The 16218-nt window shown below is 35.6% G+C and overlaps 1 protein-coding gene across 2 annotated transcripts in view; it reads right to left on the reverse strand.

The window, feature by feature from the left end:
• NALCN (sodium leak channel, non-selective) overlaps positions 1-16218 on the reverse strand; it is a 215651-nt gene that overhangs the window by 67125 nt on the left and 132308 nt on the right. The gene's annotated exons all lie outside the window — the stretch shown is intronic.

Below are 16218 nucleotides of genomic sequence, written 5' to 3' on the forward strand. Positions count from 1 at the left end.
CATGAACCTAATTCCAAATTTCAATCCAACCTATATGATCCATATGAATTTGTGAGTACTGCTTGAGGTGGAAGCAGTTTTGTGTAGATGCTGAAAAATACTTGTCACAGATTGTGATGTAGGTGCTAGTGCAGCAGATGGCATTTTGTTTCTGTTGGCTTGAAAATGCAAACCTGTGCTCCCTTCTTTTTAGGTGTGCTATAGCTTGTCTGGACACTTACAAATGTTCACTTTGCTGGCACAGGCCAATATTACACTATCTTCTAACATACAAATGATCTCTACAAAGACCAAAATATGACTTACTGTAGTTAGGACAAGAATGTTTAATTTGAAACATGGAACACAATTCCGATGAGACACCAGATAAATATTCCTAAAGATCAATTTACATAAGTACCAAATGTGATAATGAATTAATTATTCTTGCTCTTATTCAGAGGAGTATGCAAGCATCAACCACCATGCACAGTACTTTTTCTGTACTTTTTTTTCCAAGTGCTTTTGCTATAAACACTATTATCATGTGCATTTGTTTCCTTAAATGTATTTGGCTAAATACACATGTGGCTGTACACTTGATCTGATCTCCATGTAATTGAATTTGTTTGGGATTGCCACACTGGAGAGGGTCCGTGGAGGGGCCACAGAATTTTTTTTGTAATGTAGTTCTAGAGAATAGAAAGGAACATTCTTCACAAAGAGACTTGGAAGACAAGAAGCAAAGAATAAGCCATTTGCTTAATGATAAAGAGTCTCTCTAGATAGAACAAAGCAATTCTTCATTATGAAGACAACCACTGGAATAAGTTGACTAGACAAGCCAAGGAAATTTTATCACTGGAGATGTCCAGGAGCTGACCTGACAGGACTCAGGGTAACCTCATCTAATGGCCAGCTTTCAGTACAGGTTGGACCAGGTGTTCTTCAGAAGTCCCTTCCAGCATAGACTCTTCTATGATTCTATGATTTGCTCATAGCTATAAAGTGTAGGACAACAGATAATTATGCTCTTCAGTTTTACTTTTGTGCCTAGGCATACATCATCTCTTAATAACTTTTTTTTTTCACATCATTACTGGGGTCTATCAGATTCTCTGAGAAGGTAATTAATACAACTTAGATTTGAGTATTTGCCATCCATATAGTGAAGTAAATTTTACAATCAAATATCTTTACTTAGAAAATATAACTGGAGAAAAAATTCACAGATGCAGCTGAGGCCAGAATCCAGGACATTTCTTTCAACAGGAGAGACTTTGTCTTTGCACAAATTAGATGACCCTTGCCTTTTTGTGGATGGTTGTTCATTTTGTTCATTTTGAACTAGAGGCAGAACATTTAATTTTACATAAGTGGCCTGAGTTTTAGATTCATTACAGTTTACTCAGTATTTTTACAGAAATTTTTTACAGTACAGAAATTCAGATAGAAGATTTATTTTACTAAAGGACACTCAGAGACAAACCTATACAAGTGGTAATTGGGAGGTCACAAAGTCTATTCCAAATTATTTCTGAAGCCTTCTTGGTTGGGCTAGATGAAAACAAAAATAATTTGATGCTCCTGGCTGGTCTTTCTCCCACAATGGTTTGCTGATTAAATTTTAGCCAGGGCTAGATTCCTGAGTGCTGTTATTCCCTTTCAAAAGAGATGGAGATTGTTTTCTTTGTGTCCTTGCAGTTATGGACTGTTTCTTTAAAGAGAAAGTTATGTGTAAGAATTCTCCATTCTGAAATAGTGCTCCCACTCATTGGATACTATGCAGGAAAACCCTGCAGGCTTCCTCTTCTGTCACATTTTTAAAAGAGTGCCCAGATCATTCTTGAGAAACTATAAAAGGAGAAATCCTCTGAATTCTAAGTGGAAAAGAAGTGACTGTCTTAGGTTCCAAAAAATTGCAGCAAAAATAAAATTAATCAGTTCTTCAAAGCTGCTAGCTCTTTTTAATGAAGCAGAAATTAAATTTCATGCAAAGGCCAGGCCTCTACTTTTTCTCAAGAATGCAGAAGTTAATTACAATGTGTACACAAGTGCATAGATTCAAAGGCTCCTATGGGTCTAAAACTCAGTTCAGAAGAGGCAATACAGGCCTCTGTGGCACTGAAGGGCACAAAGGCAAAGTCAGCATGGATTTTCAAGAGTCCAACTGCTATCAAAATAACTAGCAATGCTACATAAGCCCATCATTCCAAACTACTGCAGTACTGTCCCTTAATTTGGAGGACACAGCATCTAGAATCACTTATGTGCCCTGACAAGCACTTGCATTTTCCTTTGCTATCAACTAAATAAAACAAAAAATAAAGATTAAATGAGCTTCTGGGGATATAAAACCTAGGTAAGCTTTTTGGTGATGTACAAGAAGCAGCAGAAACTTAAATTTACATTTTTGTTACTGCTATTCCCACATTCATAGCAAATGCAACTCCTATCCCTCCTCCTTGAAAAATGTGTGCTTTGAATATGATCCTTGGCTAGAATATTTAAAGGTCTCCATTTTATACCATAAAACCTTCCTCCAGGAGAAACCCTCTTGAATTTTTTGAGGTTTTTTGGCAGATTCCATATACCAGAAATTGGCAACTTCTGAATTAATACTTAGGTGTTTATTTCACCATTATGAATAAAACGTATCACCCAGAATTTGTGATCCATTGATGCTGTTTTTTAAAAAGGGGACAGATGAGGTAAGAGGTAGGAAAAAATTTCAAACAACACTGGTGGCTCGAAGTTACAGCCATCAAGGGACTTTCAAAACTTTCTCAGTTATTAAAAAAGTCTAGCATGAGTAGTTTTCCAGACCTTATTTTGCAGTCTTGAAAGGTTGCTTTATCTTCTAGAAATTGACACAGTCTCTGTAAAGCTTACTACTTTGGAAATAGTGCCTACTTAAATGTTCTGCATATGTCCCAGGAATGGGGTGACCAACTTGAATTTTGTGAATTTTATATTCCCTCTACGATGAAAAGAAGGATTTTATGCATTTTATGTAGTACGTAAATTTCAGTGTAGAACCATTACTGTACTTTTCATTGGTTAATGAAATGTGCTTGACACTTATCTTCCCTGCTGCTTGTTAAAAATCCATTCACATGGAATCAGATATAATGAAAAGGCAATTGTTCATTTTTATTCTATTTTATAGTTATTTCCCATTTAGAATTACCTCAAGCACTGTTCTCAGAATAAAAATACTCTGGAGGCAAGTAACTCTAACTAGGCTTAAAAAAGCTCCTTGGTTTTCCACACACAAATTCACATATATAAAATTTTATGCCAAATGTGTTTAAAGTAGATATACCAATTATAACACCTTGTTCACACAATATGTTCATGAAAAATCCCTATGCTGAAAATCCCACTTTAATACTGAAGCCTCAGCACACAAAATTTGGAAGTGATGCAACGGCTGAAATTGCCATTTGAGTCTTCCTGGATCTTCTGAATGCCTGGAGGTGCTGGGTGAAAGTCACAGGGCTCCAGCAATGTATTCTGACCAAACGTGTTCAGCATCCCAAATCCTGTCTTTTACTCCTCTACTGACAGACAAAATGTCACTTCTGAGGTATCACTCAACACAGCTTTTGAAGCCATGTACTTGAAAAGCCACTTAACAGTGTTTGACCTGTCATTGTTCATGGTATCAATTAAAAGCAGTACTGAAGTATGTGCTCTGGTTCTATTTAGTAAGAACTGGGGGAGAAAGGAGCAGAGGGGAAGAAAAGCTCCTTCACACTGAAAAGCAAAACTGAGTCATAAAGTGTGAGTACAGTTTTACTCCTCACTGAATAAAGGAGTTGTTAATAGGTTTGTCAAAATGATATTTGCATTACGAGGATAGTGAGACTCATTGGTATTAACACGAATAACATCAGAACTGTCCTCTGAATGAACAAGGGCTGTATCTGCATGGTCTGGACTTCCCCTGTAAACACCTTGCTTTCAAATACTAAGCTGCTTCACCAGAAAAAGAGATCTGAGGAGACCAAGTGAAGACAAAGGGAAAGCAAATAATTAAATCCACTAAAAACAGGACCAGTAAAACATCAACAAGCTAGCTGCAGGGAGACAAGACTTCCTAGTACTTTTTCTGTTATGGACTAGCTATATTGAATTCTTGTTAAAAACAAAACAAAAAAAATTTCAAGAAAGGATGTTACAGAAATTCTATCCTAGTAATTTCACATGCTAACTTATTTACTTTGAAAGAAACAACAATAAAATAAGGAGTTTGTAAAAAATATTAAACACGACTTTTTTTTCTAATATGTGTTAGTTTAACTGCCAAATTTTCTTGCAAAAGGAGATCACTTAAATTAGAGTTATCCAGTGAAAAGAAACTTTGGTCTAATTCTAAAGCTAAATGTACAGGTGCACAAAGACAGAAAACACAGGAAGCAATAACAGGCAATGTAGGAAAGACAGAGCAGTGAGAAAACATTTGACTGGAATGACATCACAGGCTAGAGGGCACCAAAGGAAAAAAAAACAAGTGGAAGGCTCATTAGTTGAAAAATAAATATCTTTTCACAAGGTGCATTTTTAAATTTATCTTTGCTACTGAAGGCAGTAAATGCTAGAATATATACAGATTTGAAAATAGATTTAACAGACAAGCAAGAAAAAAAATCCATCAAGAACTAATAGATAAAATACACCATGTTGGACACCAGAAGTTCCTGTGTCCCTGGAAAGTGACTATCACTCAAGTATGAAATATCACCAGAGGAAGAAATACTTTTTTTCCCTTTTCTTGTGTTAGTTCCTAAACATATTTTTCTGGCCACTGTCAGGAGCTAGACATTGATCTAGGAAGATCTTTACATTCATCCAGCAGACCTGTTGGTTTATCCCAAGCTTTCAAGTAAGCTTCATAAAAAAAATTTTTGTATTGGTATTTGTCAATTTATTTACTTTTTTTTTTTTAAACCAGAAACGTATATGGTGAAATTCTACCAATCATTGGTCAGAAGGAACTGCCAAGCAATTGTAAATGCCTTGGTTCTACTTTCAGGTGACACTGATTGTGATAGAATATAGTGCCAGTAATGCCAAGGTTCCAGGTTCAATCCCAGTATGGGCTATTTGCTGAAAGAGTTGGACTCCAGGATCCTAGTGAGTCCCTTCCAGCTCAGAATAGCCTATGATTTAGTGAAAAAATTAGAGCTATTAGAGAGGTGTGATGCTATGGGTTACTAGGATGTGAGAGGCTTTCCTCTGATGTGAGTGACCATCACGTTTAATACCAAGCAACACCATACACTTAAGGAGACCTAATTTTAGGGTAGAGGTCTGAAAGGATTTACATTTAAATGCAACACAGCTGGGTTACCAAAATAAAAGTATTTAGTAGGACAATCCACTGCCATTACAAACAAGATATGTAGTTGCTCCATATAATTTCATTACTAAAATTGATAAAATAATATTGTGGAATTAAGACATACTCAATGGGGGGGAAAAGTGCTAAACAGAAGGAAGCTCATTAAAGCCACTATTGGAGATGTTAAGGATTTAAGGATTTTGTTTTAAAGAAGAATATAAAGCACACACATACATTTTCAAGATTTGGGAATATATTCAGCACTTTCATAAAATTGGCATGATTTTAAAAGGGATCTGTTGTTCAGCAAACTGTAAAAATTGGTCACTTTGAAAAAATGTCTATTTGACAAGTCTGTTGTGTGTGGGCGTGTGTGTGCACACCTGCATTGACATATGTATGTGTACCAAAGGTATTTGCAGGACCTGAAATGGAGAAAAACTTTAATGATTATGTGTACGTCTGTGTAGTTCCAAAATCACAGGCTTCTTGTATTAGAGACCAAAAATATACACTATGTTTTCATTGTAAACAGATCCAAAACATACATTTAGGATATGACTATCAGATGCATAGAACAGAAAAACAAGAATCTGCAAGTACACTCAGGAGGTCTAAAATTTATTAGACTATTTTCAAAGAACATGGAAACAACTGAAGAAAGAAGAGTTGTGCTTTTTTTGCCCTGAACATAATTGCTTATACTACTGCCTAGAGGGTACCTCATCATCCCTGAATTCAGGTTATTTTTAGTGCTGAATGGAATGTAGCACATTGCAAGCTTTTTAACTACCCCAAAGCACTGACTATATAACCAAAATATATTGGATTCAGGGGTTTTTTTGCATGTTTTAGAAAACAAATATTAAGACTCTCTATTTTTTTACCCTGGCCAGGGGGTTGGACTAGATAATCTTCCAACCCTAATGATTCCCTAATCTCATTGTGAATGATCATATGACTTTCTCCTGCCCCTGCTCACGCTTAGTCCAAATTGTCACATTACTGTGAACCTAGGGAGACCCAGGGAAATTCTCACACATATGCACAAAAATATGCATTCTCAGTGACACCTAAAAAATAAAAAGGTATTTGTACTGCTTCTAGCATCCTGTGATGCCAGAATTATCAATTCAACTAGCCTCTATACCACACAAGCTTTCTTCTCCTACCAGAACCAAGGTTAAGTAGAACTTGGCCCCACTCATGGCATTGGAGAACATGGACTTCAGTTTGCCTGACAGTCAGATTTTAACTCATCTTCTTTCTACGACCAGTTCTGCTGAATACACATTTCTGTTAGCCCTCACCATTGCAAGGCTCTTACAGGGGCTTAATTATGAAGTCTTCTTGACAAAAACTAATGGATGAATGCAGAAATATTTATTCTTAGAAGCTCACAGTTAAAAGTTAAAGAAAAATAAGCAGTGTACTTAGCTCAGGTTGCCCCCTTTATTTGTTCTACAGACAATAATATAAAAAGGCAGCAGCAGGAGCACCTAGCTGATGCTATAAAAAGAGCATGTATTTTTACTAGAGAAGTGAGCTGTTTCAGTTGTTAGAAGTGCTTTACATGAAGATGTAAGGATATATATGAAGGGCACGAATGTATAGAAACCAAATTTCACAGCTTCGTATCCAGAAATAGTGAAAAAAGCAAATAAAAAATGACAATGCATAAGCATACAGATTGATTGCTTCACCAGTCATCATGAATGTATACTCAAGAGTAGTAAAAACCTTAGCCTTTTCTTCCTAGTATCTGATTCCAACAGAATAACAACGAAAAAATCCCAAACCTAAAAATCAGTTAAAATCTGCAACCATCCTAAGCACTGAAAGCAGAAAGATACTATGCATGCAAGAGACAAAATAGTTAATAGAAGATTAGGTTGCATACCTGACTTCTGTATTTCATTCTGGAAAACTTTATTAAAACATTTTTATGTCTTATGCAATGTGACTTTTTCTAAGTTGGAAACCTATCTTGTGTAGAAGCTTTCTCTCACATCATGAATTTCAGCAATAGATATATTCCTGGGACACAGAAACAATTATAAAAGATTATTAGAAGGATGTTTTAGTCCAAAAAAGAGAGGAGTGAACATCCTGTGACCAAGAGCTAACTTGTAAAACAAGAGATACCCTTAAAAACGAGAGATTCAAGGAAACCAGTGCTGTATCCATGGATTTATGAAAGCTCTCATAATAAAAATATTATTGTTTTTCAGATTTCCAAAACTGAATGGATGAGTAAACCCCTTTGACAATGATCATGGAGAAGTGATCATGAGCACTAAGAAATGCATGGTCTAACATAAACAAAAGATGGCACTGTTTCTGGAAAAGAAAAAGAGCAGTAGCTGAGAAAACGGGAACCATAATGGTGGTGGTGAGTGGAAAAAGGTGATAAGCACAGTGGCAAGAATAAAACTAGAACAACATAGTAAATACAAAAGGAATTCCAGGATCTTGGTATTGATGCAACAATACTTGTTAACATATCATTGCAAAGAATATAAGTTGGATATCCTCAACATCACTGGCACAGCAGCGAGAGCCTCATTCTCTTGGGAAGCAATTATTTGTATCTTTGTCTTTTAAGACCAAACATAACTACAAAGTCTTAGTAGGATACATTAAAATGTGCGACAGCAACATTTCTGACATATTCAAATGGTGAACATCTTGCTTCACACTGCTTTTGCCTCTCAGCAAACCTTTTGTTCCACAACTGAAACAGGGGCTGTACTGCCTTCTGAACCAGCCCATGTAGAGGTCAGGAACCTCTACAAAGATCCTGTCAAGTTTGTGCCACATACCCTTAAAAAACTAACTGAAGTGCCCGTGCCAAGGGTCTGCTATTTTATGAACCTAAACTCACAAATGCAGGCTTTGCTTTTTGCTGTGAGTGAAGAGAGATGACCAGCTTTGAATGTTAACTTTTATCCTTTGTTGTCATTATCATCTAAGTCCCTAATCTAAATTAGGATCCCAGCCTAGGCACTTCAGTAAGGTGCCTGCTGTTGCACACTATGATTTTTTGGCTTCATTAACGTGAAAGCACCCATATGATTAAATGTCAATGAAATACAGGTTCCTAAATCATTAAACTTAGATATTTATGTCATTTAATGTTATCTACTGAAAATCAGGCATTTTGCCTAATTAACTGCCTAGACTTCCCCTGTAACAGAAAAAGAGAGCACCCTACTTGGATGGGATGAATCATTCCCTGGAGGGTAACTATGACTACAGGCAAGTGCAGATGACTAGCTTAGACTACATGCCTAACTTGTTGCAAAGCTAACAAAGTGACGCGAATCCTGTCCCTTGACACTTTAGAAAATTCCAACCTTTATCTAAACGAATGAGAATTTTTTTCCTTGAATATAAGTGTTCAAAAACTTGAAGACAGTTGTTTTTAAACTCCTGAGAGTTGGATTAAATGCAAGAACATTAAAATTTCTGTTATTCTGCTTTCTGCATAAGCATACAGTATTATAATGGTTTAATTTTTTGTTACTGTATGTAAGAAGATAATCTTACTTCTTTCTAAAAAATAATTTCATTTAATAGCATTAAATTTTTTATTCTTGGGAGGTTTCTTTTACATGGAGAAAAAATGTGAATCCAATTGCTGTGAGTGTGCAACGAAAAGCACAGGCACTGAAATTGAAGTAATAAATGAAAAATCAACAAATGATTGCACATGAATTTAGGATCAAAAGGAAAAATTGTGCTTCTCTCCAGCTTAGAGATAAACAAATCTGAATACTATAATCACAGTAAGAATCACAGCAAGAAAATTCTCTGTTTGCTCTGGAGATGTAAGTTTGGATTGTTAGGCACATAAATACTGCTTTAGTTAGTGAAAATTCCAACTCTATAAGCAACCAAGTATCTGCGAGTTTTCCAAAATCAACAGACACTGTGGTGATCAGTCATGCAACAACAACAAAAAAATTTACTCTACTTAATACAAATATGTGATTTGAAAATTTTATTCAAATGGTCTTTAGAGAAAAATGTAGAAGGACTCAGCACTATCTCTTTAGAGACTGACTTGCTTTGTCTTGAGCAAAATAACCAAAATTCCACTTATGTATTCTTGCATAAAAGGGAGGCAGTGTCAAATTCATATTTAGAATATATGTGCCAGAATCATCTTTATCAATATTCAGAAATCAGATACTCTCCGTTTAGATAATAGGCCACCAAAAGACTTATTATAAATCAGGGATTTTCTAATTTGAGTAGCGAAGAAGGAAAAGTATCTGTGTCATAATAACAAGAAAGGATTAATTGCATGTTTCCTTGACAACAAGAACAGAAAAAATAGAGTAGATTTTGAGATAAGAGGGATTAAAACATAAATATTTATTAGGTTTTAAAAATTGTTGTCAAAGGTGTCTGTCCTCTGCTGCTGTATTCTGGACAATTAGATGACATTAGATTCCAGTATAGACTTCCACATTTCCTCCATCACCACCACCATCACCACCACCAAAAACCCCCAAGCATAACAGATTGAGATTCCATCATAGCTCTGCCATTTTTGATGACACTCATATCCTAATGTACTTTATTCTACTGCAATTTCTCCTTATGAGACAGAATGCCCAATGGACCCTTTTTATTTCTTTTATACTTTTGCTGTAAAAGCTCTGCAAAGACCACTAAAGTTTGCTTAACTGTCTCTTTTTTTCCAAAGCTTCTGAGCATTTCAAAATGAGACCCACTGGCATCAAATTGAAGTGTTCAGACATTAAACATTGTTGAGAACAAGAATCTCAACAGGCAAAACCAGCAAAGAATCTATCATTACCTTCTAGCTTCTTTATGAAAATTTCTGTTTTCAACATCAAAGAGTTAAAAGTGAGATTTAAGAAAGAAAATGAACATGGTTAAAGTCTGTTACTTTCCAAATACAATTTTAAGGGCAGCTCATTTTAAAAAATAGATATGTATGCTATAGGTAGAAATAGATATATACCAGGATATATAGGTATATATATACACACACTTCTGTAGCACTTGCTGCTTTGATATGGATTTAGGAGAAAAAAAATATTATATATATTTCATGGTGTGGAGCAGAACTGGAGGGAAAGCATGCACATCTGACAAGTACCTTCACTGGTGAGTGTGTAAATTTAATCAAATTAGAAGAAAAATGCGCCTATTGCATACTGCTGTTTACTACTCCAAGAATTTCTGTTGCCAGGTATTAAGGCATGGGAAAATATTTTTAGTAATGGATGACATCTGTACTGATGCTGTGAGTGTGCACTAGTGAGCACAGACAGCACATGCGTGATATGACAGAAATTTGATCTTTCTTAAGGGATTTTCTCTTTGAAGCAGAGAACTATACTTATGTGAGATTTCAACAATTTAAAAGAGGATGTATGGTCCTGATTGACTCAAGGGGACTAAGCCTTAAACCAGACTTTTTTGATTCTTCATCATGCTGGGAATTTGTATATGAACCTAGGGATGTCACTTCAACTTTGATTCTTCAGTAGTAAAATAGGGACACAATAATCTTGTCTGATATAAACTCTAAGATAAACCCTCCAAAGTTAGTAAGGTAATCTGGGTTTGTTATCACAAGCATAAGGTAAACAAAGAAAATGTTTTATTTCAATACTGTTGAAATTACACATAGATATAAAAAATATACATTTTATGGTGGAATTCCAGGAAACAGGATTGCAGAGGCAAGACTACAAGGCCAAGGAAATTCGACAATGGCTCATGATCAGGGATGCTTTCCCTTGTGGAATTATAAAACAGTAAAGTGACCATGCACATGGTTTTAGCCAATGGGTTCACACTTATGACATTTTCAAATTGCTTCTGAAATACAGTTCAGATTATGAAACACCAGGGGTGTAAGAATGAGTGCATCAGGTTAGATCAAAACTCCTGACAAGGACCAGCCAAAGGGTTCTGAGATATAAGAACAGATCAAAGACAGAGTAATCTTATTGCCCATCTGCTTTCCCAGGAAAGCTGGGATATGCACTTGAGAAGCAATGCCACAAAGGTTTCAGTGCTGTAAGCCACAGACTAGGCTGCAGATGAAGGAAAGATAGTTCATATAGTGAGGGTGGCTTGGGGATAATCACATGGCAGGCTTCAAATTTTCTTGTAGCTGCCCTATTAAAAAAATGAATGTCTCTGAAAATTGCCCTCCAAAAGTGCCTGCTACTCTTCAGTGACTAGTGAAAGAAATCCACATGAATATTTCAAACTGCATAAACAACTTTAAATATTGGTGAAGTGAGATGAATTCTCCCCAGGTGTTTAAACCTTCACAGAATTTTTAAGGAACTTCACTGGCTGCAAAAGCTGTTAAAGGAGCAGGTACTAAAACAGTAGAGTAAGCCCAGAATGGAGTAGTCAACAAGGCAAACAGGAGTTTCTCTAAATAGAATGAACCTATGGGAATCCTAAAAGTTTATAAAATTCTGATAGGAAACAAAAAACCATAAAAAATAAAGGCATATTAATGAGAGGACATATAACTAGATGAGAATAGTACCTATACAGGCCTTTATATTAATAACAAAACTTTAAAAATCCCCATGGTTGCATTAGAATTTCTGTTATTAAAAATTCCATAATGTTGACACAAAACACGTCTCAGAAACTTGGTGGAAGTAACAGGCAGTAGGATCCTACAGAATCATACTGTGCAGAAAAGACAATGTATTATCCACACGGAGAGTACCTGGCACCACTGAAAGACTGGTGCTGTATGTTACAGAAACTCTTCAATCAATGCACTGAATAAGGTAAATACAGATAAAAACAGCACAGGATCCATGTGCACTGAAAACGTGTCTTGAACTGGAAGAAATATTCCACACATATAAACGAGGATTTTAAAGTAATTTCAAAATGCAAAATAGTATTCAAAGTTGAAAGACAAGCAGTAATAATACTGGGAAGCCTTTGTTTATCCTCATGTATGTTTAGGAAAGGGCAGAAGAAATATATTAATTTTTACTCATAAGTGAATCCTTGCTGTCTTACATAGCCAGAGAACACCTAAGTGAGGAAGTATTTAATGGTTTAGTACTGAGCAAGATCTGTTCCATGGCATAAATATAAGAACGCTCTTCTGTAACAGTGATAAAAATGGTCTTAATTTCAGATTTTACTTTACAAGTAGGAGTTCAAATTTATATAGTACATGGAATTTAAATTTAAAAATAAATTACTTAAAATCATAAAGCTTTTGAAAAAAAAATAAAGAAATAGACAAATGACAGAGACTGGAAAGGGCGGGGGGGGGGTGTATGGAGTAGCTTTAAATATCTTGTTTTATTAGCAGAATACATCTACCAGCTACAGAAAACTCTGAGAAGGTCAACAAGACCAGCAATGTCAAATGGAATGCAAAGACTTAAAAGTAAATGGATATGTTTCAGAAAAGAAAGCCATATGCTAAGTAAAGAATAGAGAAAAAAAAAACCAAAACAACATAAATTTTCGCTTTTTTTTACAAAAATAATGGCAGATCATGAAAGATTTTGAGGCACTAGCTTCTAAAGAAATAAACTCTAGTAAGAAGGCTTTTAAGTACATAAGGAAAGCAGGAAGTCTAAAAGAGCAACAGAGTATTAATTGAGTGTGTTCTGAAAAATAAAACCAAAGAAAGAAATTAAAATAAGCAGTTTTGCCAACAGTGTTGGCCACAGACAGGGACAAAAAAGGCCTTAAACTGTGCCAAAGACTGATCTACAAAAACATCAGGAGAAAAGCTTCTGGAAGACAACTGACACAAGGTCAGTTTGTTACTCCCTAACACCTGGTAACACTCTCTCAAGACTTCTAAAGGATTTCAGATACAGCAAGGCTGACATATAGCAGTGGTAGATAATTTTCAGCTAAATAAACTCTGGAGTGTGACAAAAGGAAAATGGCAAATTTAAAAAGAGGAATTTAAAAGAGGGATCCTGGATAGAGAAATGAGAACCTAATCAGTCTGACTTCATATCTAGGAAAATTGATATAATATGTAACAATTGAATCCGTAAATATGTGAAAAATGTAATGGGAAAAGCAAGAACAGCTGCTACAAGAGAAAGTCATGCTTCAAAATCTGTTAAGGGTGATGAATTTCTAAAAAGAAAGTCAACACTTTATCACAAAAGGCAAAAGACATCGAAGAAATCCTCTCAGTTTCTTTTTAACTTTGGGACAATAGTTTTGGGAGAGTGTGGAGAAGACAAATATAAATGAGAAGGAAGTCAGGATTGTAGTTGATAGATTTCTTGTGCCTAAGTTCAATATCATCTGTATAACTGATGCACTGAATGCCAGAGAAAAGGGTCTCATGAGAAGACAAGCAGGATCAATGTCATATTCAGTATGAGACTCACGAGTACTGAGACTCAGTAGTAGTTAGGGTTAGTCTGGATCACTGGAGAGGGCCAAGTTAATGCACAGATAGATGGTGACTATGAGCTATAATACAAACCCTTTTCACCTGAGCTATGATGGCAGACACAGGCAAGAGGTTGGAGATGCATTGCAAATAAATAGAGCTGTAAGGATACAGAGAGTGGTTCTGTTCTTAAACCAGCTGAATGGTCTCTTGGAAAAGCAGATTCTATTCTGTGTGTACCTTTGCTGCTGTGATTTACTTAATCACTTAAATTAATCTTTCACAAGTTTTATGTTTGTTCTACACACTTGGCAGGGGTACCACAAAAAAAACCCAAAAACCAGAAGGGAGAATAATAGTTTTGTCTTTGTAGCAAAGCCTGAATACTGTGAAATAAATAATGCACAGGATCACACACTGTACAATAAATGGACTAGTGGCTTATTAAAATGAGCTGTATCTACTCTTTGCACTGAGGCCAGACTTTTGGAATTATGTAATGAGGTAATTAAAAACTGGATCATGATGTACATCCTTAACTAAATTTGCACTGGCATATTTAACTCTAAAAGTTTACTTTCTTTTAAATAAATTTTATTATAATCTTACTTAGAATCTCCTCAATCTCATTTAATGCATTTTTGCTTTTATTTATTCATTCATATTTAAATACACTAAATCTATACTTAAATAAACTAAATAACACTTGGTGTTCATGAAACAACATGAATACCAAGTGTTTACATATCATTTTACACTCTAGAGTATGTTGCAAATATTAACTAATTAGTCCTTTCCCAATAATCTGAAAGTTAAGTAATAAAATCTTTCTTATCAAGTTCCAGAGAAGAAATTGAGTCATGATTAAGAAGAACACAGCTCAAATGGATTATTAGGTAGGTGTGATTTCTGGCACAAATAAGTCTTCCATCCTGGAAAATCATTCAGTATTTCATCATCTGAAAATGCCCTGGGACTTCAGCTTTACAGCCTGTAAAGGCAGGGAAAAACATACATCCCCAAGGATGGAGAGCATTACAATTCCATAATTTTCAACCAATCATTGACTTTTACATTGACAGTGTGAATTATTTGACTCCTCTCTTGGAACGTCATTCATCTTTTAATTATAGATGTCAAAAAACTTTTGTATGCAGCAATGCGGATTTTTTTTTTTTAATAGAAATGGTCTAGATTAAAACATGACAATTACCTTGCAATTATTCTTCTTCTTAAAGTCCATTTTTAAATTGAAAATTCAATATATCATTCAATTAACAAAACTCTTTTTGCTTTATCTTCTGAGATAAGACAACCAGTATTTCAGCAAGTAGAGCACGGTCATTGTCAGCACTGAACCTGTGATACCATTGTATTCACTCCTAAGGAAATTTTTTCTGTTCCGGACACTGAAGCAGTTGTACATTCATTCCAGTAATCTCATATCATTGAGCTCCAGGAACTGAACCCTTGTCTCCTTTCACCTTAGGCATTTTTAAAATATGAAACACTTTGTATAACTTTTCTTTGTTGGCTTAAAACACCAGAAGGGAATACATTCAATAGAACTGAGTAATACTCTATGAGAAGACACTACTGTTCAAGAAAACATTTCAAAAACATAAGCACAAATGAACCAGCATCAGTCACCTTGGACATTTTTATGCATCAGGATGGTATACAAAGTGCATTACAATGCATATAGAATCCATATACCATTTTTCCAGTCACCCCAGTTGGTATTTCCAATGGCAAAGTGCTATGCTGTGGTTAAATGCCCTCTTGGGTCATGGAGACAGCCTGACAGTGGCACTGTAGCTAGAAGGTCTAGTGCCTGGGGCAGCAGTTTTGTTCTGGCCCAGCACCATTCTCATGTAGTTATGCTGCTTCAGTCTCAAAACTATGAAGTTGAGATTTTTTTTAAAAAATTATGTCTTTCATTCAAGTATTCTCTACTGCTATCAGAGAGACAGAATTTGAGACAGAATACCAAGCCAATAAAATTTCAGACTGAAATGTGGCAAACATTGCTAGTGGTGGCCTCTGTTGCTTTTTGTTCACCACTTCCAAAGCAGTGGCTAAAGCACAAAGCCATGCTGCTGCCATTTAATAAGCAAAAGTGTGGACTTTTAAAGTGGTTTATGAATCAAAGATGCTACATTTCACACAAAAGCCACTGGATTTCACATCTCAAGCTATTCACTTTGGAAAACTGATTTGTGCTCCTAACTCATGCAGACACTATGAAAAATTTCCTGTAAATTATCAGTATGGTAAGACATTGCTTACCATACATCTGAGCCATTTTCATTTCAGATCATTTTACCTCTTGAGACTGGTAGACAGAAAAATAAATGCCTTTGATTTGGCCTACACAGTTGGCATACTCAGGACTGTCTCGCCATCCCAAAACCATCTGTAAGATCTCTCATTTATGCAAACTGATCAACTCGTATCCAGTATTTGTGTCTCACTGCTGCAGAAAATAGTT

This window comes from Cinclus cinclus, chromosome 2, assembly GCF_963662255.1.
Source record: "Cinclus cinclus chromosome 2, bCinCin1.1, whole genome shotgun sequence".
In the NCBI taxonomy this organism is placed as follows: Eukaryota; Metazoa; Chordata; class Aves; order Passeriformes; family Cinclidae; genus Cinclus; species Cinclus cinclus.